The following is a 25,751-nucleotide window of genomic DNA, read 5'->3' as shown; positions in this document are numbered from 1 at the left end:
GCTAGAAGATTTGTGTATACTGTAAGTTCCAAATTAGGAGGTCCAGTTTGGGGAGGCTTTATCAGATCTAAATTCTGCGTGGAGTAGGAGGTGTTTAAAGAGACTCGGTGCTGTTTTATCTTTACCATTGAAGTTTTTGGTTTTGTCTTGCTAAATGAGTCATTTTTTTTTAAAAAGGAACCTAACTTGGGGAGGTGGGGAAACCACTGCCCTGCCGGAGGTGCCGAGGGTGGGGGCGGGCAGTGAGGCTGACAGTCAGGGGACTGAGTTTATAATTGGGCCCTTCACCCAGGAGGGGTGGGGCCAGGGACCTGTGTGCTGAGGGTGGATCTAGACAAGTGGGACACAAGCTGCTGGGGGGTAGGGCAGTAGAAATGGTATTGATGTTATTTATTAATTTACCGAGTATTTTCTGGAGCCCACCCACCTCGTATCAAGGCTCAATCCACAGATGCTGGGACATTGTGAACAAAAAGGAACCACCTAGTTTTCACTCTGCTTGGGGAGATGGGACACAAATCATGGAGGTTAGGCGTGTCCATCTTTGCCCACGTTTGCAAAGAAATGAACCGAAGATATAGCGCCAGTACCCGTGTCAGTGGTGCACGTGAAAATGTTAGGGTCAGACAGGAGTTCAGAGGAGAAAAAGATGGCAGCCTGAGGACCCCACGGTGGAGGGGGCCTGATGACACACTGGCCGTGCAACCGCATGGAGGTCGAGGAGCTGTGGGACCCTAGCACATCACTGCCTCTTCCTGTGCTGAGTTCTCCCAGCTGAAAAATGATCCCACACACCTGTCACCCAGGCCCCTCATGACTGTTCAGAGTGTTCAATGTCCTACATGCCTGAGGAGGTGGGAGAGGGGCACAGTGGGGAGTTGCTACAGACCTTGGCCTTGGAAAACCAGAGCAGCTCTGTGTGACTGACCCAGGGCTTGGGGTGAGGAGCTCCCTGGCACCCAGGAAGAGTTCTGTGCATTTGGAACATCAGCCAGGCACACCCCTTGTATTCCACACTGACCCCCCCACACACACACACACACCCAGTGCTGGTTTACGTCTTTTCTGAGTGGTGTGCAGCCTCCTGCAGTTGTGCATGCGTGTTTGCTAAGTTTGTCACAAACTTCCTGTTTGGGTTTGGTCTGAGGCTCAAAGCATTGTGTGTTTTGAAACCTAGGCGTTCACAGAGGTCCAGCGTTTCTCACTTAGCGGCCATGGGATGGCCCTTCTGTTCTCCCTTTTGCTGACTTTTGCCGGCCTTTGCAGACCTTCTCGCTGGGAAATGCTCTGCAGCCTCCGTACTTGTTCTGATTAGTGAGGGTTGGGGCTGTGAGATCTGAAAAAGCTGGAAGGAAGGAGGGGAACAATACTTTCTGGGCCCTTTATATAATGCCAGGCACTGTGCTAGATGTTTTTATACATTGCTTGTTTTATTTAGGCCTCACATTAGTTCATGCAGAACCAGGCTTAGGCAGGGTAAGTGACCAGCCCAAGGTTGGACAGCCCCTGGGTGACTAAGTCAGGATTCGACCCCAGACCCCACTCTAGAGCTCCTGTTATTTCAACTATGTCATGAGGCCCCCACTACGCCCTTGGTTCCACTGGTGTGGGAAGATCTTGATTTCTTATTGGATATCTTGGAGATAGTATCACCTTGGTCTCTACAGTTTTCTCTCAGACCCTTGCTATTCAGGCGCTGCTCATTGTCTGTGTGGGGTGTGTGATTTGATGGCCCTGAGTGCTTTGCTGACTTTCGCTTTTCCCAGCCATTCTCCCCGTGTGGCCCCGGGAATCCCAGAATTGTTGTGTGGTCCATGGCTGACGATCGAAGTGGGTTAGGACCAAGTCCCAATTTCCCAGAACTGGAGAATCTTTTCCCTATTTCTGGGCACCCAGCACTAACCATTTCGCTGGTCACCATAAACTCTCCTGAGCCAGATGTCTCACATTTCAAGCTCTTCCCTTGAAGAGGGAAGAAGATAGAATCTCTATGTCTATGAAAGTGTGTGATGGGGTCGCTAAGAAAGGATACCAAGTGTATAAGGGCTGAAAGAGAAGGGGAGAGCTAAGTCTAGCCACCTTTCACCTTATTAGGACAGCTGTTTAGGGTGTCAGACTCTGGGTGCTCCTGCAAAGGAAGAATAGGTGTGCTTCCAAAGACCTCAAGAAGGGCCTGAGACCCATCCCAGGTCTCTTGTATTTTCTGAAACACTAGAAAGATATTCTCTGAGTTTTATCAGCATTGCTCTGTGGATCAAGGCGTGTTTTCCAGTGAAGCCCCTGTGTTGAGCAGTGTGCAGTTCCAGGCGTTTTCAACACAGATGTTAATTATCCTCAAGGGGTTTGCAGTCTACTTGGGCAAATGGAACACCTGCCAAGAGAAGCTAAATACAGTGGATTCAGAAGAGCAGGGGTGAGCTCGGCAAGCTGGGGTGGTGCCACTCAGTGGACTGCAGGGGAGCAGGCTGGTCAGAGGGGGGAGCTGCAGGGGGAGGAATGTGCCCAGCGCTGGGACCTTGATGAGGGGGTCATGGAATGGGGAGGAGCTTACTGGATGGGGTGGAGCAGGGGGTGCATGTGGGAAACAAAATTGAAGAAGGGGGTGTGCATCGTTTATGAAGGATCCCAAGGGATGGCTGTGGAGTTTGAAATTTTCCTGTGTTGGGGAGCCACCAAAGCCAATCGAATAGGACCGGGATAGGTGAAAACAGCTCCAGAAGAAGGTTCATCTGAAAGTGTGCACTGTAAATGGGGGTTGCTGGGAGGGGAGTTAGGTAACATTTATCACGTTGAACTTTAGGGATGAAATGTTGAGGGCTTGGGCTAGGGTGGTGACATGAATATAGAAAAGAAGATAGAGAGGGGGCGGCAGGATGGCTCGGTTGGGTTAGAGTGTGAACTCTCAACAATGAGGTTGCTGGTTCAATTCCCACATGGGATGGTGGGCTGCACCCCCTGCAACTAAAGATTGAAAATGGCAACTGGACTTGGAGCTGAGCTGCACCCTCCACAACTAGATTGAAGAACAGTGACTTGGAGCTGATGGGCCCTGGAGAAGCACAGTGTTCCCCAATATTCCCCAATAAAATAAAATAAGAAGAAAAGTAGATAGAAAGATGGAAGGTTTCAAATCCCAGCTCTGTCACGTAGTACCTGTGTGACCTTGAGCAGATTACTTAATCTCTTGAGTCTCAGTTTTATCTTCTGTAAATAGAAGCTGAAAACACTTCATAGGACTGTTGTGGGAGGGTTTTAATTTGTGTCACACCAAGCGTACAGTAGGTGCTCCGCCAGTAAGTAGGAGTGCTCTCACAGTGTGAGAGGCATGGTTTGTTATTCATTGGGAGGAATTGGCGGAGGGGAGAGGGAGTCCTCAAAGGGTTGAATCTGGAAGTCTGGAAGAATGATGCAACCTTGATAGAAATGGATGGAGCTGTTTGGGGTCCCCGAATTCAGTCTTAGGAAGACTCTCCTACATCCAGGCTGCCGAGGGCCTGTTCCAGGAACCCCACAGCCACGGGGTTGTGCCTGTGTGAAATCTCTAGTTTCAGCTGAGCCCTCTGTGCTGCTGGCCAGCAGCCAGCTCTCTCTCCATGCAGGGGATAAGGGTTGGTATTGGTTGAGGCAAATTGAAGGAAGTGCTCCATTTCAGAACCGACACTGCTCTTGCATGAGTCCCCCCAGCAGTGAGATCTGTCAGGTTCTTGCCCCCTCTGCTAGGTGGTTATTGACATCTGGGCTCACCCCAGCCTTGTTTCCTTCCACTCAGAGAAGGACACATTCCCTCCCCCTGGCCAGAGAACCTTCTGGTACATGGGTCCCCCTGTCACCTGTAGCTCCTGGGATCTCACTCTCTTCAGTCATTCAGCAATAAAGTCTTTCCTCAAACTTTCACACCCCTCTATTTCGCATCCTTTTTTCTCCTTTCCTCATAGACAGAAGTCTGGAAAGCGTCTGCCCTTCGGTTTTGCTCCTTTGTGGACACAGCCCACTCAGGCTGGCTTCTGCCTGTGGGAGGGGTCCCTGGCACAGGGAAGGGACCTACCTGGTGGATTTGCTGCAGAGGGCTCCTGCTTTCCACAGTCACTGCCCTCTTTAAGGTTACCCGTGGCTTCCATATTACCACACCCAACGGACACTTCAGGCCTTATCTTTCTGGACTCTTTGCTACTTTTGACACTGTGGACAACTTCCTCCTTTTTGCAACTCTCTTTTCTCTTGGGTTCTTTCATTCCACAAATCTTTCAACAACTATTTCTTAAGCACCTACTATGCTCTGGGCTCTGAGACATACCGTAATACGATGTCCTTAATTCTCAGGGAGGTTATAGTCTAGTGTGAGAGAAAAGGGATAAAAATATAAACAAATGTTAGATAGTGCTAAAGCTACAACGGAAAGTACAACAGAAGGGGGATAGAAAGGGTGTAGGAATAGGGTTGGAGGGCCTCATGGAGAAGGTAACGTTTGAGCAGAAACCCGAAGGAAGTAAAGGATGCCTGGTGAAGGAGTGTCCCGGGCAGAGGAAAGCGCAAGTGCAAAGGCCCTGAGGCAGGAGCCTGCTTGGGATATTTGGGGAAGCCATTGTGGCTGGAGGAAATGGACAAAGGGCAGAATAGGAAGGGACAGGTGGGCCCTGTAGGTCATTTCAAGGACTTTGTGTTTAACTTTGAGAGAGATGAAACACTATAGGAGTGTTTTGAGCAGAAGAGTGATTTTTAAATGATCACATAGGCTGCTGTGGGGAGCATGATGTAATAGTTTGCTAGGGCTGCCAAAACAAAGTACCGCAAACTGGGCAACTGAACAGAAATTTATTGTCTAACAGTTCTGGAGGCTAGAAGTTGAAGATGAAGGTGTCGGCAGGGCCATGCTCCCTCTGAAGGCGCTAGGGAAGGATCTGGTCCAAGCCTCTCTCCTGGCTTCTGGTAGTTTGTGGGCTTGTGGCAGCATAACACCAGCCTTCACATGATGCTCTCCCTGTGTGGGTGTCGGGGTCCAAATTTCCCCTTTTTATAAGGATACAATTCATATTGGAATGGGGACCCATCCTACTCCAGTATGAGCACATCTTCCCAGTTAATTATATCGCAAGGACCCTATTTCCAAATAAGGTCATATTCTGAGGTACTAGGGGTTAGGATGTCAATATAAGAATTTGATAGAGAAAGAGATACAATTCAACCCATAACACAATTCAATGCGCATAATACATGGATTGTAGAAAAGCGAGGCTGGAAGTAGGGAGAACAATTAGGAGGCTACTTCAATAACCTAGTGAGAGAAGTTGCCGGCTTGCACCGAAGTGGTAACAGAGGAGATGGTGAGAGGTGGTGGAAGTCTGGATGTATTTTGAAGATAAAGCTGACACCATTTGCTGATGGATTGGACATGGGGTCCCCCATGGAGGGAAAGGGGAGTCACAGTGACTCCTGCGTTTGGGACCTGAGTAGATAGAAGAATGGAGTTGGGTGTCTTTCTCTGGTAAATCCTCTCCTTCCTCTGGAACTTTTCCTTAGCGCCCTCTGCAGGGTCCTCTTCCTGGGCAGGTCCATCAACTGTTGGGGGTTTTTAGGGCTCCATCCTTGGCTGGTTCTAGTCTCTTTCCCTGATCGATATGATCTGTTCCCATGTTGGAGCCAAAAATCCTGAATGTGCTGTTTGGGTCACTCCTACAGGCCCTGGCTCTGGAGGATGCTGAAGGAGGAAGACACAGAAGCAGGACAACCCTGAAAGATTAAGCATCTTAACCCTGAGACAGGTAGCTTCTCTGAAACTCTTGGTATCTGAATGCTTTATGACGAAGGGGGTCATAAGGTCATTTCTTTAATCATTATGATGTGGAAAATGGCGCGAGAAGCAGGGGATGGCTGCTCTGGGCCTGAACACCTGTAGGTTTCGGGAAAACTTTGCCTGGGAAATGGTCAGTGATTGTGGAGCCACACATTGGAATTCAGCATCACATGGAAAGGGGCTGAGGGCAACTTTGCAGAGTTGTGACTAGTGAAGGGTCCAAAAGACGTTCGTGGATGGTAGCTCTACACGTGGTAGGAGGGAATTAAACATCTCTGGAGAATTGTATTGTACCGTGTTTCCCCCAAAATAAGACCTAGCCTGACCATCAGCTCTAATGCGTCTCTTGGAGCAAAAATTAATATAAGACCAGGTCTTATTTTAATATAAGACCGGATATAATATAATAATATAATGTAATGTAATGTAATATAATATATAATACTAGGTATAATATAATATAATATAATACCGAGTATAACATAACATAACAATATAATATAATATAATATAATATAATATAATATAATATAATGTAATATAACACCAGGTATAATATAATATAATATACCGGGTCTTATATTAATTTTTGCTCTAAAAGACGCATTAGAGCTGATGGTCCAGCAAGGCTTTATTTTCGGGGAAACAGGGTAGGAGGCAGCCCTTAGAAAATGCACAGAACTTCTCAGAGGCAGATTCCCGGATCAAGGAGCCTTAGATCTGGCCCTGGGGCATTTCTAGTGTTTTTACAGCTCTAGCCCTATGTTCTCTTTCAGATTCAGTTTGTCCCTCTAGAAAATGGGTAAATAGCTGTGATTCCCCTGCTGGGTCCCACAGAAAAGCTGTCTGAAGGGTCAATACATTTGTGTATAAACAGCTTTTTTTTTTTTTTTTTTTTGAGGTTCAAGCCCTGGTCTAAAAAGAGATGGCTATTTTCTGCAATTTCTCAGTGACACTGGGGGAGGAGGGTAGCGATGTCTAATTTGATTCTTTTGGGGTGTGCGGGTCTTTTTTCTCAGCAAGTGCCACGTGTTTTATCTCTCTTATGCGAGGCTCAGAGTTGATCCCTTCTCTTTCTTTTTTGTTGTGACTAATTTTGATTGAACTTTTAAGCCATTGTGTCTTGGGGTTCCAGTAGCAAACAGATGGTTCACTCAAGTGGAGTCCTCCAAGAGGCTACTGAGGGGACTGTTTATAATGGCGTGGGCAGGGTAACAGAATTCAGCGCGGGATGTTGAAGCATCTCAGGGCTAGCAGTGTCAGGGAGCCGTTCCCATGCCTAGGCCTGAAAGGAAGGGGGCAGGATTGATTAGCAGAACTGGAAAGAAAAGCCGTATGGAAAGATCTCTGGTAGAAGAATGCAGTCCACACCAACATGGCTGGTTAAGAGCCAAGAGAATAAATATCCTCATTGAACTCCCCTCAGTTCTCCTGTCTCCTGTCTCCTAGTGATGCCTCGCAATAATAGCCTACTCAGTGGAAGCCAGAAGGCAGGGAGCCACGTTGATGCTGTCCACCAAGATGAGGACCTCTGGGGGCACAGAGCTGAGAGGAGAAGGGTGGAGGGTAGATACAGAGATGCAAATGGAAAACATCTGACCGAGCGAGCGTGAGATGCAGATTGCTTGGACTATATTATAAAAGATGTTTCTTTTCTTTCTTTTTTTTTAAAAATTAAAGTTTATTGGGGTGACAATTGTTAGTAACATTACATAGGTTTCAGGTGCACAATTCTGTATTACATCATCTATAAATCCCATTGTGTGTTCACCACCCAGAATCAGTTCTCCTTCCATCACCATATATTGGATCCCCCTTACCCTCATCTACCACCCCCACCCCGCTTACCCTCTGGTAACCACTAAACTATTGTCTGTGTCTATGAGTTTTTGTTTCTCACTTGTTTGTCTTGTTCCTTTGTTGTTTTCAGTTTTACATACCACATATCAGTGTAATCATATGGTTCTCTACTTTTTCTGTCTGACTTATTTTGCGTAGCATAATAATCTCAAGACCCATCCACATTGTTGCAAATGGTACTATTTCATCTTTTCTTATGGCAGAATTGTATTCCATTGTGTATCTATACCATATCTTCTTTATCCAATCATCTATTGAAGGACACTTTGGTTGTTTCCATATCTTGTCCACTGTAAATAAAGCTGCAATGAACATCAGAGCACATATTTCTTTAAGGATAAATGTTTTCAGATTTTTTGGGTAAATACCCAGGAGGGGGATTGCTGGGTCATATGGTAATTCTATTCTTAATTTTTTGAGGCACCTCCACACTGCCTTCCATAGCGGCTGCACCAGTCTGCATTCCCACCAATAGTGTATTAAGATTCCATAGAAGATGTTTCTACTGTAGAACCCAAACCGTTGGCTGTGAGGGTTGGAAGGGGCAACAGAACTTAGTCCTTTTTATAGTTGAAAAGATCTAGGGAAGTCAGGTGACTTGCCTAAGGTCATTCATTAATTCATGAAAGTGTTTCTTCAAAACCCATTATATTTTCTGTAGGAAGATAACACAAAACACTTAGTGCAGTTAAGAACCAGTGTAAAGCAAAATCTGAGCAAGTGCTAGAAGAATCTGTGGATTAGTGCTTATTTCTCATTTATCAGTTTGGATTCTTTGGAGTTGTGAATATCAGAAAACCAAACTCAGGGGTTTCCACAGTACAGGGGATTAATTTATCAGCTCATGGTGTGCACTGCAGAGTAGGTTAGAAACAGCAGTTCAGCATATCATCAACCGTCCAGTTTCTTTCCATCTCTGCTCACTCTTCCATGGTGTCAGTTCACCCCCAGGCTGGCTTCTCTCCTGGAGGCGGAATGACTGCAGAAGTTCTTGGCCTCATAGTTGCACATCTCTGTGGATAAAAGTAAAGAAACATCCCTTCTAGTCCCTCCCCAGCAAACCAACCCTGGCATTTCATTGGCCAAAACGAGTCATGCTCATTCCTTAGCCAATTCCAATGGTGAGGTGAGTGCCCTCTGTTGATTGGTGGGGCGTGGAGATTTTTCTTCTGATTGGCCTATCCCCCTATTGATGGGATAGTGTCAACTTTACCCAAAGCACCACGTGAGGGTGGGGTTCTGGGTACACAGAACTCTGGGCACTGTTCAGGGGGGAAAATGGATACTGGGAGAGTGGCAGCTGACACCCACCATACTGTATCATCTATAATAACCTTATAATTTGGACTAATTGTTGCAGGTAATAGTGAAAGGAAACCGACTCTTAACTAGTAAAAGCCTGAATTTTAAAGTGTTTTAACACAGCTTAGTTTCAGACAGAATCTTCCCAAACAGTTCCTGTTGGAAGGCTGGCAATTAGCATACATCTTAAACCTAGGACCTTCTAGTAGGTTAAATATGCCTTCTGCAATCCTGTTTAATTTCTAATTTGCTTATTCAACCTTTTTATAGCCAGAGTAAACACTGAACTCAAATTTTGGGTCAGTGGAGATTAAATTACAGTAATAAGGTTCCTCATTTATAACCTCATCTATAAAATGGGAATAAGAATAGCACCTACTTTATAGGCTTGTTGTAAGGATTAACTGAGGTAATTTAAGTAAAGTGCCCAGTGGCCCAGCAGCTGGCCCAATAAATGTTACCTTTATTAGAGTCATATATCTCAAAATATTGTCACATTTATGTGTTTAGTGCATATCTAATCTAGGAAATTAACTCTCTTCGCCACAGATATATTATCTGCCACTGATTAGTTCTGTTAGAGATGAAGTAAATAAAAGTATTTAACAATTTAGTGTTTATGGAATTTTTTTTTTTTTACTGAAGTGGGTTTTTAAAAAAAATTACTTTGGGGAAAACCTAAATAAAGAAAATTTTAGGTAACATACAGTTAAGTTAAAGGTAGGTATATAATCCCTGGAAAATAGGGATTTTAAATTTTGCTCTAAAATATTAATGTGTTCTTAATTGAAAAATCTTTTAAATAGTTGATGGCCTGTCATGACCTATTCCAGCTGATATTCTTGACTTTGTTCTGAGTTTGGAGTCTGAGGAGGTGCAAGTGACCTCCTGGGCCTTAGTTTCCCAAACCAGCCACATAGTCAGGCTTTTTTGGGTGGATGGATTTTAGGATCGCTTGGATTAGGAGAGATTCTGCAGTAGCCGGAAGCAATGTTGGACATCTATTTCAGCTGACAAAATACTGTGATTCATTTTCTAGAGCCTCTGATGCCATAAGGCTGACCTCTCAAAATCCCAGGAAGATGTAGTGTCTGGATTTGGGTTTCCACATTAGCAGTGGGGAGAGAGCACAGATTGCACAGTGCCCCCAAATTCTTATCACCTGTGTTCCAAAATCTAAAAGAGACAGCTTTGTGGATCTGGGGTGGATAGGGTGCAGCAAGGGGTCTGCAGATAGCAGAAAAAGTTCTGTGGACTATAAATGTATAGACCATAAAAATTTTCATCCCCTCTCCCCTGAATATTGATTAAAATTAGACTTAAATTTTCTGTAGGTTGTTTGTTGCCCCCACGTCTGGTCACCATTGTGATAAATAGATGAGAATTAGTGATAACTATGTGATCGACCCTACATTCCTTGGTTCAGGAGGTGCTGTAGACAAGTGATTCTCACTAGATTGCCTGGACCAAGAAACTTCCAAAATAAAAAGATTGGTGGGGTTGGCTTAGGGCTACCAATTTTTTATTTTTACAAGGAATGATGTTTTTACAAATCTAGTATCTATCACCACAATTTCATAATAGAAGACTATCTTGAGGAAAATAGAAGGAAAGAGATAAGAATAAAACATAAATCTTTACATTGAAAACAATCAGCTTTAGGAAGAATGTATAAACTGTTTTTATTTTTCTGACATCACCGGTGAAAACTACGTCCAGGATGGTTGCCTTGCCATCTATCCATAACGAGTGTTGGGAAGAAGAGAAATTATCTATTTAATGTGCAACTGTGGGGGGTGGAAATCATACTTTTTTGGAGCCTAGGCATTCTCTAAAGTCGTGTCTTCATTTGATTTAAAAGGATGGGAGAAATTCCCTTGAACACGTCTTGATAAATCCGGTTCATTTTATAAGGAAGAAACTGTTTACTCTCAAGTCATTAACTTAGAATTGTTAGTTTAATTTTCCACCAGTAGGAAGAAAATCTTGCAATACCTAAATTGTTCAAATTAAAAGATATGTCAACAGTTTTTTTCCCACAATGAAATCCTAAAACATGAATTATCTGTTCAGTTTGATTTGGCCTTCAGTTGTGTGTGGTATGAAACACACACACACACACCTGAGTTTGGTCTGAAAAGCCCCAATAAGGAAAGGGTGTTTTTGAGAAAAGCAGTGTGTACATCAGTCACTGGTACGTGTTAGTACTTGTAGCAACAATTGGATGTTGGAGCTGCCAAAAAAGTATGACTTTTTAAGATGCCTTTGGAGTCATTAAACCCCAAACATACACCCAATCACCCCTGGCATCCGAAACAGTAATAAAAATGTTCCTCTTTCTGCTTCACTTCACATGCCCACTTGGCTTGGCCACAAACATGTTTTGCCTTCCAGCCAGGGATTAAGCTTCCGTGTGAGGCCATGACGTGTGAAAGCAACTTCCCTGCGCTGGTTGAGGGGCAGAAAAAGACTGCTTGCCTGCCTCCATGAAATCCTGAATGGAACTGTGGAATTCTAGAACCTAAAATGGTGTTGAGGTCCCTGCCTTCCTGCTGGGTTATGCTAATGCCCATCGCTTTGACTGGCAAGAGCTGTCCTAATCCTCACTTCGCGTTGAGCTCAAACGTTTCATGGATTCTCTGTGAACAAGGACATGGACTAAAACGTGTCTTTCTCAAGCAGAAGCAGACTGTTCTGTGGCTCCCTCACATCTGCAGTTAGGGCTCTGTTCCCAGCCTCGTTCTCGGGCCTGGTGTTACTGTTTGAGTCCTGTTTATAGTCTCGCATATGCTCATACAGCATGTTCCAGCAGATACTCCATCTTAATTTGTTGAAACTCCTTACCACTTGTTTCTCCTAAGGTGTATCTCGCTCTACAGCAGGCCAGTCAATGCACATAGCGATAGCTCAGTGTTCTCTACACAGACGTTACCACAAACCCCTGGGGTAGTCAGCTCAAGCTGCCATAGCAAAATATCAGACACTGGGTGGCTTCGACAATAGAAATTTGTTTCTCTCGGTTCTGGAGGCCAGGAAGTCCAAGATCATGGTGCTGGCAGGGTAGGTTTCATGCTGAGACCTCTTCTTTTGGCTTGTAGGTGGCCACCATCTTGCTGTACGCTCACGTGACCTCTTCTTTGTGTACTCGGGAGAGAAGAAATTCTGGTATCTCTTCCTTTTCTTGTAAGGGCACTAATCCCATCCTGGGGGCTCCACCATCCTGACTCATCTTAACCTAATTGACTCCCGAAGACCTCCTGATAGCATCAGGTTGGGGGCTAGGGCCTCAACCTATGAACTTGGGGAGGGGGGGGTTCCAACATTCAGTCCATAACAATTCTGAATCTTTATTTGTGGCCCCTTGAATGCTCACAAAGTTGTTAGTCCAGGAACCCTGCAGTAAATAGAGAAAGCCTTAGACTTGCAAGTTTCAATGGCTGTGGAAGAGGTGCAGTGTCCTATATCTGGAGAAGGTGGCTTGGTGGACCAAAAGTTGGAAGACCTTTACCACGGAACGAGAGGTGACCTGGCGTCCACTGATCTGCTTGCCTTGTGATCATACTGTCCTGCTTCCATGTGTCAGCGATGAAGTCGTGGTTGCTAGACTTGGTCAGCCTCAGGGACATTTGGATGGTTCAGTATTTACTATTCCCTGACCCCCTTCCATAGCCTCCTTTATGGGCCTCTGAAAAGGGAGGCCCTTGGAACCAAAGCCTGGGAAAATGGGTTTTTTTCTTAGCACTTTATCATCTTGGGCATTTACTCCCTTTTCATGGGGAAAAGAAAGGCAATAAATTATAATAAAAATGTTCCCTGTTCCATTAGAGATCAATATCTTACAGGATCCTTTAAAATGTGTACAAACATAGTAATGTCCGCTTGGCCACAGGCACGCACATGTGTGCACACACACACACACAAACACCTGTGCCAGGTGGAATATTTTAAAGCATAAAAAGGCCTTTGAAAATCCTCTTAAACTTTCAAGGAACAGATAATTCCTGTGTTATATAAACTGTTCCAGGATTTATAAAAAGATGGAAAACTTCCAGATCCTCTTTCGAGCAAACCTGACTGATAAGAACTTTGGCAAGCCCCCAAAGGGAAGCTCTATACCAGTCTTCCTTAGGCATGTAAAAATTTTAGATAAAATACTAGTGAGTAGATTTCAACAATAGCGTGTGAATGTTTTACCTACCCAAGTAGGTTCTATTCCTGGAATGCAGGAATGGCTTCCTATGCATATATTTTTATGTGATTCACATAAATTGTTTAAGTAGAACTATGTAATAATCTTATTAATTGCAAAACTGCATTCAATCAATTCAACTTCTAATTTTTACAAACTGCTTGAAGAGAAATATTTAAACTGACCATCCCTTAATATGATGAGGAAGACTAAATTGAGACATTCACTGGCATTATACTTATTGGGGCCTTAATAAACGTATCATTGGATATTATTGAGATCAAAACAAAAAGCCGATGCAGAAAGTTATAAAACAGTAACACGGAGAATAAATATTGTGAAGAAAAGGATAAAATTATCATTAACTACAGATTGCTTAATTGCAGGCCAAAAAGACTTATTTCTATTTCTAGATGGTGAGATTAAAATGAAAGATTTGGCTATTTCTGAAGTTAGTTCACAAATCTAAATGCCATTCCTCTCAAAGTCCCATCAAGATTTTTAAAATTTCACAATATGGCTCTAAGACTATTTGGAAAAATAAGTAGAGGAGAACCCTAACGGGAATTCTGAAAATGGTTTTAGGGGAAGGGAGTTAGATCTATTGGATATTAAAATATATAGCCCTACAAGATATTTAAATGCATTATAAAGCCTTTGTAATTAAAACACTATGCTGTTTGCATAAGAGGAGGAAGTATTAAAAGATAAGTGAACTAGGATGGACCCTCACATAAATAATTTAATACATTATAAAGAAATCATCACAAATCAGTGAGGAAAGGAAATTATTTAATAAATTATTTTGATGCCTAGTTAACAATTTGGAAAGAATTATTTTGACTTCCCCAAAATGAATTATGGATGGATTAAACAATTAAGTGCAAAATGTAGAGGCATGGGAAATCTATAGACTTGAATATTGCTTAGAAAGAAAAGAGCAACATTCAAAAAGGAAAAGATAGTCAAACTGCAGGAAAATCAAAGATTTCTCCATGTAAAAAAGGGGGAATGGGGAAACAATACACTGGGAAAAGATATGCAGTAACATGACAGAATTAATATCTTTATTATGTGAAATGCTCAAACAAATTAAAAGGAAAAGTTCTAAAACCTTGGTAGAACATTTGAACTGATAACTACATACAATACTAAACAAATATATGGAAAATGTTCAATTTTGTAGTAAGAGATACATAGATTTAAACAACAGTAAAGTACTATTTTAACATATTAGCCAAAAAATACATGTTTAATGATTATCCCAAATTCTGGTGCTATTGCAATGTTCTGAAGCAATTTTAAAACATGTTGAAGAATCCGTATTATTTTTTCATACATTTTGATCCAGTAATATCACCTTTGTGGATCATCTTCCCATATCCTCTCATGAAGGAAATTATACAAAATATTAAATAAGCTATTCAGACAAAGATACTCCCTGATGCATTCTTTTCAAAGCAAACACACAAACAATTAATGTCTAACAGTTGGGTAACTATAAAATAAAATAGTCTTCTTTCAGCATAATGCTCTACTATGATTAATAATTATTTTGAAGCTATGTAGCAATATGACGAGATATTTACAATATAATTTTATGTGCAGAAATTGCAATATAAATTGTGGTATAGTTTCACAGTGGAATACACCTATATATAGCTGTGCTGTTAAAATGAATGAACCATGGCTGCATATGACAACACAGAAGAATCTCAGGAATTACATAACCTTAAATAAAAGTGTAAGTTGCAAATTAGCTACAGTGTGAACCCAATTACATAAAGTTCAGAGGCATGCAAAACTAACGATATAATGTTTAGACATCCATATGCATGTGGCAAGACCTGTAAGACCAAGTGAGCGTAGACAAAATTTCTGGATAGTGGAGGGAGGAGAGGACGGAATGAGGGAGGGCCCATAGGGGCTAACTAGGGAAGCGGTCAAGTTCTCTTCCTCAAACTGAGATATGGACATGTGTACATATTATCACTACTTTTTTATACCCTTAACATAAACTACAAAGTGTTTAATGTATTTAATGTTAACTAAGGGAATAGTAAAACCCATATTCACTGATTACAATTAGGTACAAAACATGTATCCCTAAGAAAGATGGGAAGGAAATATGTATACAGGTAACAGTGACTATTGGAGGGGTAAAATTATGGGTGGTTTGTTCTTTCGTTTTTCTCTCCTTTTTGATTACTTGCTTACATTACATTTTTTAAGAAAGAAAAGAAAGGAATAAAGACAACTGCAATCATAGGATGATTTAAGCGGTAAGTGGAGGGAATACCATTGTTTCAGAGAATGACAAACTTCACCACTAAGACACAACGGGAAATGGACTTAAAATGTAAAAGGAACATGTTTGGGGGGAAAAAAAGTCAGTCCATGAATAGTCACTGATCATCTTGTGTGAGAAAGCATTGACCTAGCCTGTATTCTGAAAAAACTTTTGGACACTGAGTTTTGCAGAATTACTGAAATGGATGAATTATCAAGGTCAGCATTTCTTTGGGTTCCTTTAAAAATTTTTCTTAGCTTTATTGTTTTGTCTCATTATAAAAATACTACCATTAATTTGAAATATTCTTACAGAAAAATAATAGGACCCTAAGTTGATTAAACATTAGCAATAAATCTCAGTTGAAAGGAAAGACAAGGGATAGAGGAATATGTTTAAAAGACACCACGGGGATGCGAAAGTTCTTGGGATATATGACCCATATGTTCAGTAAGTAAAATGGCATGGAAATGGGGTGGGATCGCTGTGTAATAAATTCAGAAAAACTCAAAGGCATAACCAAATGCAAATGTAAATCTTGTTTGGATCCTGATTTAAATAAACCAGTTGTAAAAAGACATTTATGAGCTAATTGGGGAAATTGGGACACTGACTGAATATTTGATATTGAGAAATTATTGTTAATTTTTAGGTATATTATTGTTATTATCTTAGTTATGTTTTAAAGATACATGCTGAAGTATTTATGGGTAATTACTAAAACATCAGATATTTACTTTAAAATAATGCAATTAAGAGTTTGAGTATGTTACATATAAAAAATCCTTAATGGATTGGATGAATGATATATCTAGAATTTATGTTAAAAAAATCCAGGGGTATGGGGTATAGTGGGGTATAAATGAAACAAGGTCAACTATGTATGGTAATTAAAACTGGACAGTGGGTACATATATTCTTGTTCTTTTGTATATGTTTGGAAGTTTTCATGATAAAACAAAAAATAAAATACAATTAATATATGTTCATAGTTAAAAATGTATAAAATATAGAAAAGTATAAAGAAGGAAATGAAAGTCACCCATAATACCACCCCATTGGAGATAACTACTATTAACATTTTGATAAAAATCTTTCTATAGTTTTTTCTTATGCGTTTACAACACATGTTCTTACACATATATGTTGTTAAATAATTAAAAAATTATATTATCTGTTTTGTATCCTGCTTTTTTATATTGTGGTCACTATTGTACTTTAGTACATTTAGATCTTCATCATAATTTAAAATTATGGCTAAATTATTCTAGTATGTGAATACACACACACGCCATAATTTATTTATTTTTTTACCAGTCCCTTACAGATGGGTATCTAAGTTGTTTTATTTTTTTTCTATTCAGCCAATTTTTCTGCATACTTGTTTATTTCTTTTGACAAATATCTAGAATGTCAAAGAGTTTGTAAGTCTTTTTTTTCCTGTCATGTCAAACTGCTTGTTGGAAATGTGATACCATTTTGAACTTTCTCCTGTAGTGTATATGATTATCCATTTCATCATAATCTCAGCAACGTTGGATGCTATATTCACAATATTTTAAATGTTTACCAATCTGATAGATAAAGAATATCTTGTTTTAATTTTCATTTTTTAGTATTAGTGAGTTAAAGTTTTTCATTTCTTATTTTGTGACTAGATATTTATATCTTTTCCGCCAATTTTTGTATTTATCTCTCACTTACTGATTCATAAGCATTCTTTACATATTAGAGGACACTGCTTTTTCATATATTGTAAGAATTGCAATTCTCACCCCCACCCCCTGGTTTGTTGTTTGTCATTTAACCTTGGGTCATTTTTGAATAATCATTTGGAATTGTTTTAGTAGATTTTTAAAGGTTATAAATCTAGATTTTTTTCCCCTTTTAAGCCTTTGTAATTCTCTATGTTTTCAGTTTTGGAACCTTATTCTTTCTTTCTCTCTCTCTCTCTCATATATATATATATATATAAAGATTTTATTGGGGAAGGGGAACAGGACTTTATTGGGGAATAGTGTGTACTTACAGGACTTTTTTCAAAGTCAAGTTGTTGTCCTTTCAATCTTAGTTGTGGAGGGTGCCATTCAGATTCAAGTTATCCTTTCAGTCTTAGTTGTGGAGGGCGCAGCTCAGCTCTAGGTCCAGTTGCCGTTGCTAGTTGCCGGGGGTGCAGCCCACCATCCCTTGTGGGAGTCGAACCAGTAACCTTGTGGTTGAGAGGATGCACTCCAACCAACTGAGCCATCCAGGATCTCAGCGGCAGCTCAGCTCAAGGTGCCATGTTCAATCTTAGTTGCAGGAGGCGCTGCCCACCATCCCTTGCGGGAATCGAGGAGTCAAACTGGCAACCTTGTGGTTGAGAGCCCACTGGCCCATGTGGGAATCGAACTGGCAGCCTTCTGAGTTAGGAGCACGGAGTTCCAACCACCTGAGCCACCGGGCTGGCCCCTTATTCTATATTTTAGTAAGAGATTTCATTATATAACATTGCCCTCTAAAGTTTGCTTTTTTATTTTCAAAACTTGATTGGTTATCAAATAAGACATGTTTGTGGTAGGAAAGAATACATTTTAAAAATGTACCCATAATTTGACTACTGTTCAATGCGTTGAATAAAATTTGGTAGTTTTCCTTTCAGTAACATTTCTACATGTGTATACTAGTAAGAGTAACACTTGCTGAAGAAACAATTAAAACCCCAAATTATAACTTAAAACACAGTGGAGGCTTATTTTTTCTTACTCGGTCCAACATTGGTGCTCATGATTGATTGACAGTCCTCCAATGAATGATTCAGTGGTCCAGGCTCCTTCCGTCTTATGATTATTCTACTCCCTAGGGCTTTGGGGTCCTTTGCATCTAGTTGGCAGATGGAGGAAGACAGCATGGAGAATACTTGCCACTTTCTAACCTCTTCTGCCTGAAAGTGCCTCACATCATTTCCACCTATATTTCATTGGTGGGAATAGTCACATGGCACTGCATAGATACAAGGGATGCTGGGAAATGTAGTCACTGGCTGGACAGAAAACTACATTCTAGAAAGAGCATGGATATTTGTTGGACAGTTAGCTGAATCTGCCACCATTTAATATATTTATAATGTATATTATATATATTTTCCATACAAAATGGAATCATCCTATTAAGAGTTTTGAATTTTAGCATAATTTTGTAAGCATTTCCCTGTCTTTAAAATTTTTTTTCAAAACCTTGAGTTTTAATGTCTACATATTATTCCCTGTATTGATATATCATAATTCATTTTTCTATTATGGTGGAGTTAGGTTTTTCTAGATTTTTATTACTATGAATAGTGCAGCTATAAATGCCCTTGTGCATAAATCTTTGTGTAGTCCTCTGATTATTTCCTCAGGGAAAATTCTTGGGAGTGAACTTGCTCAGAATTAAGGTTGGTGATACATATTACCAAATAGCCCTTCAGAAATGTGGACTAATTTACACTCTCATCAAGTAGTGTCTGAGGATCCTTATTTCAGATATTCTTGAGTATCCTGGGGTTTACAGTTGTTGTCTGTTTTGCCAATTTGTGGAAAACAGTACTGCATTGTTTTAATTTGTAAGCTTTACTTAGTAATGACTTTGAACATTTTTTCATGAGGCTATTAGTAATCTTGATTTCGTGTGTGTGTGTGTGTGTGTGTGTGTATGTGTATTGCCTCATTGAGTCCTTTCTCATTTTGATTTTGCAGTGTTCCATCTTTTTTCAATAATTTAAAGAGATTTTTATGCAGTATGTTGTGTTAACTTGTCATATGTTATAAATATTTTTATGCAGCTTCTCCTTCCCTTGATTTTGTTCCATAACCTAGTTTTCCTTTTTTTTTTTAGATTAACCTCTGTAGTTGGAACCCTAACGTGTGATATCACACCCACTGAATCTGCCTGATTAGCTGTACTCCTGAGATTAATACCATTTTAAAAAGCAAAGCAGATTCTTTTTTTGACCCATCATATGGTTTGAATGGTTTTAATATGAATTTTAGTCATCTGGGAGTGAGGGGGTTTAAAGTAGTCATCCAAAAAATGGACTTGACAAGAAGGATTTGGGGCACTAGTCTAAGTTACCCATGGAGGTAGTGAAATCGACTTCATTCTCTTTCCAGGATGGTGTCTGAGGACTGCATGGTCTTAGCTGAGTAACAACAGGGTCTCAGAGGCCTTCTGGCTGTTTTTCAGTTAGATCTTATTAAAAACATGTGGTAGAATGGCAGAAACCCAAACTAGGGGTCAAGGAGTTGAGTTGTAGTCTCGACTCTGCCACTAAGATTGTTACCCTGAGCAAGTCACGTGACCACTAGAGCTCTCAATTTACTCACCAGCAAAACTTGAGGGGTTGTTGTAGGCAATATTTGGGGTGCAGGAATTCCATGGCTTTGTGGTGGGGTTCTCCACAAGGCCTTTTTCACATGCACTGCCTGCGCTGACCTGTGTCAGGTGGGTGGGCGGGGACCAGGGAGAAGGTTAGTCCCTTTGGTCTCCCGAGTGATTTATGAAAGAAATCAATCCAGTATATATCTGTTCCAGATATAATGTGATCAAAATATGATATTCTCCTAATAAGATTAGACGAATCTAATATGGTTTTCCTCTAAAACACAAATACTGCACCACTTTTAATTGTAGTAGCCAAATTAAATTACTCATCCCAAATTCGATTTCTAGCAAACTTAATTTGAACATGAGCTCAGTACTGCAGGCCCCGAGTAATTTTTTAAGATATAAATCAGTAGGGTACTGGTATTGTTTCTCTGGGCCCTTCATTGGTTGCCATAAAAGAGAATAGGTAAACATCTGGAGGAAACATGCAGAAGTAGAGCTGAGATGGGAACTCTCATTCTTCAGCTTATCATGTAGGGTTCTTTTTCTCCCTTCCATCACTTAAGTCTTATTGCTTATGATTGCCTTTCTTATTTTTCTTCCTAGATTGATCTCCTTAATGTCTTTACCCCCTTAGGGGACACTAGGTATGAAATGGCTCCCTAGGTAGTTTATGGAGCCACAGGGATTTGGTGAGGGACTAGAGAGATTTATAGTGTTGTGTTAGCCAGTCTTTCTCATTTTATGTAAGTTAGGTGACAGAGTAAATGAAAACCAACTCAAACTGGTTTAAGCAAAAACAGAATATGCACTGGCTAATGTGACCAAGCAATCCAGAGCCTGGCATCAGGTGAGACTTTATCTAGGGCTCAATTGAAGTGCCAAAGACCCAGTTTTTCTCCTTCAATCTTAGTTCCGTTCTTAGGCGTGATCGCTCCTTCTGTCCCCAAGATGGCAGCCCACAGCTCCGGAGTTGGCCTGTTTCCTCATTTTCATCCAGTGAGAGAAAAGAAGATGGCTTCCTTGGTGGGTCAACCAAAGGCTTGGAATTGAGTCTAATAGCTCCTGGTTAGCTTGCCTTGGATCCTGTGCTTTCCTGAGCTAGTACTATATGGAGGGGGTTGGACAAATTGACTATCTGGGAGGTTCAGGGGACGATTGGAAAAGTAGATAGGGTAGGGAAGCTGGTTGGTACTTCCAAACCTCCAAGATGCATTCATTGTACAGAGCCTTCTGCTTCTCCAAGCACTTAGGCTTCCATTCTCTCCTTTGGACTGTAAATGACCCTGAGAGGTAGGTAGGACATGTTGATGGATGAGGAAGTTCACCATGGGATCAGTTTACCCCAGACCTTGTCATTGGTGGATCTAGGACCAGACTCAGTGCCTTCTGAGTCTTCATTTCTTTTCACTATAATGCTGCCTTCCTTCTCATTCCCCCAACGCCGGCTCAGCCTTCTTCATTAAATGGACAGTCAATAGTTGTTAACTTGTTATTGACTGATTGGTGTGCCATCAGACCAAACGTGGCCTTTCTGCTCATACTTTGTGAATATCATTATAGCAAAAACGCAATGTGGTCGATTCCAGGTTATGAATTTGTACACTGTCCCTGGTAATTCAGTTTCTGTTTCCCTGAGTTATGGGGTTTTTCTAACAGAAGGATGGAGTTTGAATCACTTGAGGACAGACATATAGAAAGGAGCTAAGGTGTGTGTGTGTGTGTGTGTGTGTGTGTGTAGTTGAGAATACCCTGGCCGTGCATGCATGCACACAGACCTGCATTACAAATTAAGTATGTTTCAATGTCCCGCCTCCTTAGTGTGCACAGGTGAAATTAGATTTGATGCTTGTCTTTCCATTTCAGTGTAACTTATATTTGTGAAAGTCAGTATTGGCAAGGTCCCCATTTGCTCAAACCAAAGAACTGTGCATAGGGGCACCATTTAGAAACAGTTTGAGTAAGAACTATTCATTTGCTTTTCATGTTTTGAAAAAAATCACAGGTACCTATTGTCTTCTCTCTGCCCGGAAAGCCCTCCCCCATCATCAATATTTCTTCTCAGGTTTACTTCCACTTCCTCTGGGAAACTTTCTCCAGCTCTGCTTCTCGTTGTGCTGAAGGTGTGCATTCCACAGTTAGCACTGTATCCTGTGATGCACTGATTGCTCCATTTGTATGGGTTTTATTAATATCTCCTTAATCACTGTTAACTCTTTGAAATCAGTGGGGGTTTTTTGTGTTTTTAATTTTTTGTTTTGTTTTGTTTTTTAAATCCTCCACAGCACTTACCTCCATGTTGAAGTAAAGCGGGTAATCAGTTGGTGTTTGGTTCAGTGACTGGCATAGGTGCTCCACCGGGGTGCTTTCATTTCACCATCCTGCTTCTAATGGCTTTAGTTGTCTGGTTACTTGTTCTCTATTTCTCCAGTATAGTTCTTGGCACATTTTAAGGGCAAAGTAAATATGTGTTGACTGATTGAATGATTTTCACCTTCTTTATACCACCCCCTCCCACCCTCTCACCCTGCCACTCACTCTCCTGTTCATGGAACCATAAGTTCTTTGAAGGCAGAGACTGTAGCTTATTGTTCTTTGTGTTCTCCATGGTACCTAACAGTGTCTGCTACATAGTAAATGCTCAATAAATCCTTGTTGAGTGAATGGATTTCATGGGTGGGGAGAAGCCATGTGGTACCTGCCTTGGAAAGAAGCAGATGGGAATTGAAGCTCTGAGGGGGAGGAGGGTGATTGAGACTGGAGGGGATGGGTTCAAGAGCTGGGTGTGCCAACCTCTCCTGCTTCCTTTGATTTCCAGGCACAGTTAAGGCACTTCTCTAAGGGAGAGTGCTGTCTGCGTCTTCTCCCCAGGTGAGCTCAACGCCTGAGAAATAGTTGAATAAGGGATAGTGGCTATGACGTTAGGTTTTATTTGTAACAACAACAATAAAGAATTTTCTCTTCTATCTGAATCCCTTTAGAAATCTATACGGTTGAGATGAGAGGACGCAAGCCAGAAGGAGGAGCATATGGTCATCTCCTTGTGTTGATCTCTTCCTTCCAGTTGCCCTGGGGGGGCGGGGGGGGAGGTGCTAATGAGCCACAAAGGAAGGGAGAAAGGAAAGGTCAGCAACCCCTTAGCATCCCTGCATATGGTACCTCTGGGTTGACCAGTTCATCCTGGTTTTAGTCCTGAAAGTCCTGCGTCCCTGGCAAACCAGGCTGGGTGGTCACTTGAGATGCTACTTGTTCCCTTCCCTGACCTAGCCAGCTCCCTTTCTCAGTTCCTTTTCCGTTTGCAAGGTCCTTGATTTAACCTTTTTCCTCTTCCTGCCTTCTCCACTGCTTCTACCCTAGCTCTTTCAAGCTAATCCAGCCATGGCTGCATTTCTCTCTCAGGGGCCTTTGCACTCCAGTGTTCTGAATCACTGTGGGTTGAGCAGTGTTCTTGGAAACTAGACGTATTTGTAGGTGCTGCCTTCTCATCCCCTCGGGCTCTGTTGGGCTCCTGAAATCAACCATGCTGTGGAAGCTTCTGTCACATAGTTAGAACTTGCCTGCCTTCAGGGAGAGTGAGCTCTGTGTGCGGGAGGCTCTTTGTACACTTGCAGTCAGGCAGGCAGGGCGAGCAGCCGTGTGGCGTGGCTCTGCCCCCAGTACCGTGCGGTGGGCACTGAGGCCCACCTGCCTGTCTGGGTCTCGGCCCTCAGCTGTCTTCCCCGTGCACCATGGCCTCCAGCTCTCCCTGAGGCTTAGCTGCAGCCTGCCCTCTTCCCCGAAGCCTCCTGGCCCCCACCTACCTCTTTGTTCTCAGAGCCCTTAATTTCATACACGGTAAGTCCTACTCCATTAAGTGAGTGTAATCGTTTTCTTCCGCATTGATCATCTGTTCGTCCTTCTCTGAAGGCAGGCTTCTTATCTCTGTTTCCTTTCCTTCTACCTCGCAGCACCTGGCTTGGCGCTGGGCCCACAGCTGGCCCCTTACTTGCTACCTATTGTTGATGGGCAGCAATGAGTGTCAGTGATTTGTGGTGACAGTAGGTTGGTTCCGTGTGCACACCTGTGCACACAGTACGTTGGCAGCGTGAGGAAGAGGAGGGCTGAAACTGAGGCTGTGCCCTGAGCCAGGCCCAGGGTCTCAGGTCGATGCAGTTATCCCGCCTTCCTCTTGAACCCTGGCACGGGAGAAGGAGGCTTCTCGAACCTAAAGTGACTTTTTAGTGGCAAAATACCTCATTTTATGTATTAGCTTTACATTTTCTGGAACATTCCAGTATAACTTTAAAATAATCACAGAAGATTAAACAATTCTGAGACTTCTCAAGAGACGTAGGAAAGTGGGTTTTGATTTTTATAGAGGTTTTCTTTTTTTGACTCGTTCCCTTTTTGGAGGAGTTCCGGAGGAGCTGCTGCCGAGTCCCAGACCCTGTAGACCTAATTCTGTTCTTTCCATCAGCATTGCTCTGGCCCGCTACCAGGAAGGTGGGTACTTGGAGTTGTTGCCAGTCCTGACCCCTTGCTTAGGTCTTCTGTAACCAGCTGCGTGCTTCTGCTGTGTGTGTGTGTGTGTGTGTGTGTGGTGTGGTGTGTGTGTGTGTTTATTTTCAAACGTAAATAGCGTTAAAAATTTTATAAGAACAATACATAGTCTTTGTAAAACATGTGGAACAGAGGTGTCCAAACTGTGGCCCACGGGCCAACTGCAGCCCATGATCCATTGTTAATTGGCCCGCAGCAAATTCCAAAAATATATTTAGTTTACTTAAATAAACCAGGTGAGGCAATACGTACTTCACCTCGAGTGAGTGGCCCGGCTGTTTGTGTATTTTACTGCATATGGCCCTTGGTGAAAAACATTGAAAAAAGTTTGGACAGCCCTGATGTAGAAGGTAATTAAAACTGTCTTTACTCCTGTTTCTTAGAATAACCACAATGAACATTTTCATCTGTTATCTTTCTAGATTTTTTTTTATGTCCATTTACACATATGCTCGATGCACGCACATCCTCACACACAATAGTATATGTACACAGATGGGATCACTTTATATAAAATTTAGGGGCCTCTTTTCTTTTCCTACACAATGGATTATGGACATTTTCTCTGTGCCAATAAAGAGGAATTTATCATTTATTTAGCAAATACTTATTGAATGTCTAACCATATGTCCAGCGCTGTTCTGGGTGCTGGGACTATCGCATGGGGAAAAAAAAGAGGTAAAACTCCTTGTGCTCATGGAACCTATAGTCTAGTTAGGGTGACGGGCAATATATAGTAGATTAGAAGGTGATAAGTTCTGTAGGGAAACAATGAGATAAGGAAGGGGAGTGCATCTTACAGTTTTAAACAAGATGGTCAGGTGAGAGGGAGGCCGTGGAACACGCACTGGGGCTGTAATGTTTAGTGAACAGCATGCACTGCTAAGGTGACCGCTGGGGTGAGGTCTGCAGTTGTGGCTGGAGGAGACATACCCTCTGAGCCTTAGGAGTGCTAGGCAGGGACCACTCAGATCCCTTGTGGTAGCAGATGCAGACGTGAGCATCTAAGCACTGTCCTATGTTAGTCATTAACAAAACTAATGAGCACCGCTGGTAGAACACGTTAGTTTTGCAAAGCAGTTTTTAAAATCTATTATCCTGGCCCTGTTGTTCACTAGCTGCATAGCTTTGGGCAAATCACCCACCCTTTCTGGGCCCCAGTTTCCTCATTTATGAAATATTAGGATTCCGATACAGTTTAAATGAGTTCATCCAAGTACACAGAACAGTGCTGATAAGAGCTATTACCAAGAAGTTCAGCTATTATTATTACTTTGTTTCATTTATTACTTGAGACAGTCCTGCCAGGAGGATGGTATGCTGAGTTCAGAGATAAGGAAGCTGAGGTGCAAGGAGGTCAGCACCACTAGTTCATAAGTTCAGAGCGCTCGCGCACGGTGGCGCGGGGTCTCAAACCCCAGGCTTCAGAGTCCGGG

The 25,751-nt window shown here is 41.9% G+C and overlaps 1 protein-coding gene across 25 annotated transcripts in view; it reads left to right on the top strand.

Moving 5' to 3' along the window:
- The window catches only part of TRERF1 (transcriptional regulating factor 1), a 196,012-nt gene that overhangs the window by 72,334 nt on the left and 97,927 nt on the right, over window positions 1-25,751 (top strand). For 19 of the 25 annotated variants that reach the window (XM_074332927.1, XM_019738457.2, XM_074332925.1 and 16 more), the window contains one exon: window positions 5,677-5,759. The exons of the other annotated variants lie outside the window; for them this stretch is intronic. The gene's annotated coding sequence lies outside the window, so the exon portion shown is untranslated. The remainder of the gene's footprint in view (window positions 1-5,676; window positions 5,760-25,751) is intronic. 25 annotated transcript variants of the gene reach the window in all.

Source organism: Rhinolophus sinicus, linkage group LG05 (assembly GCF_036562045.2).
Source record: "Rhinolophus sinicus isolate RSC01 linkage group LG05, ASM3656204v1, whole genome shotgun sequence".
Lineage (NCBI taxonomy): Eukaryota > Metazoa > Chordata > Mammalia > Chiroptera > Rhinolophidae > Rhinolophus > Rhinolophus sinicus.
Note: the sequence above shows the minus strand (reverse complement) of the source record. Positions and strands in the feature narration are given on the sequence as shown.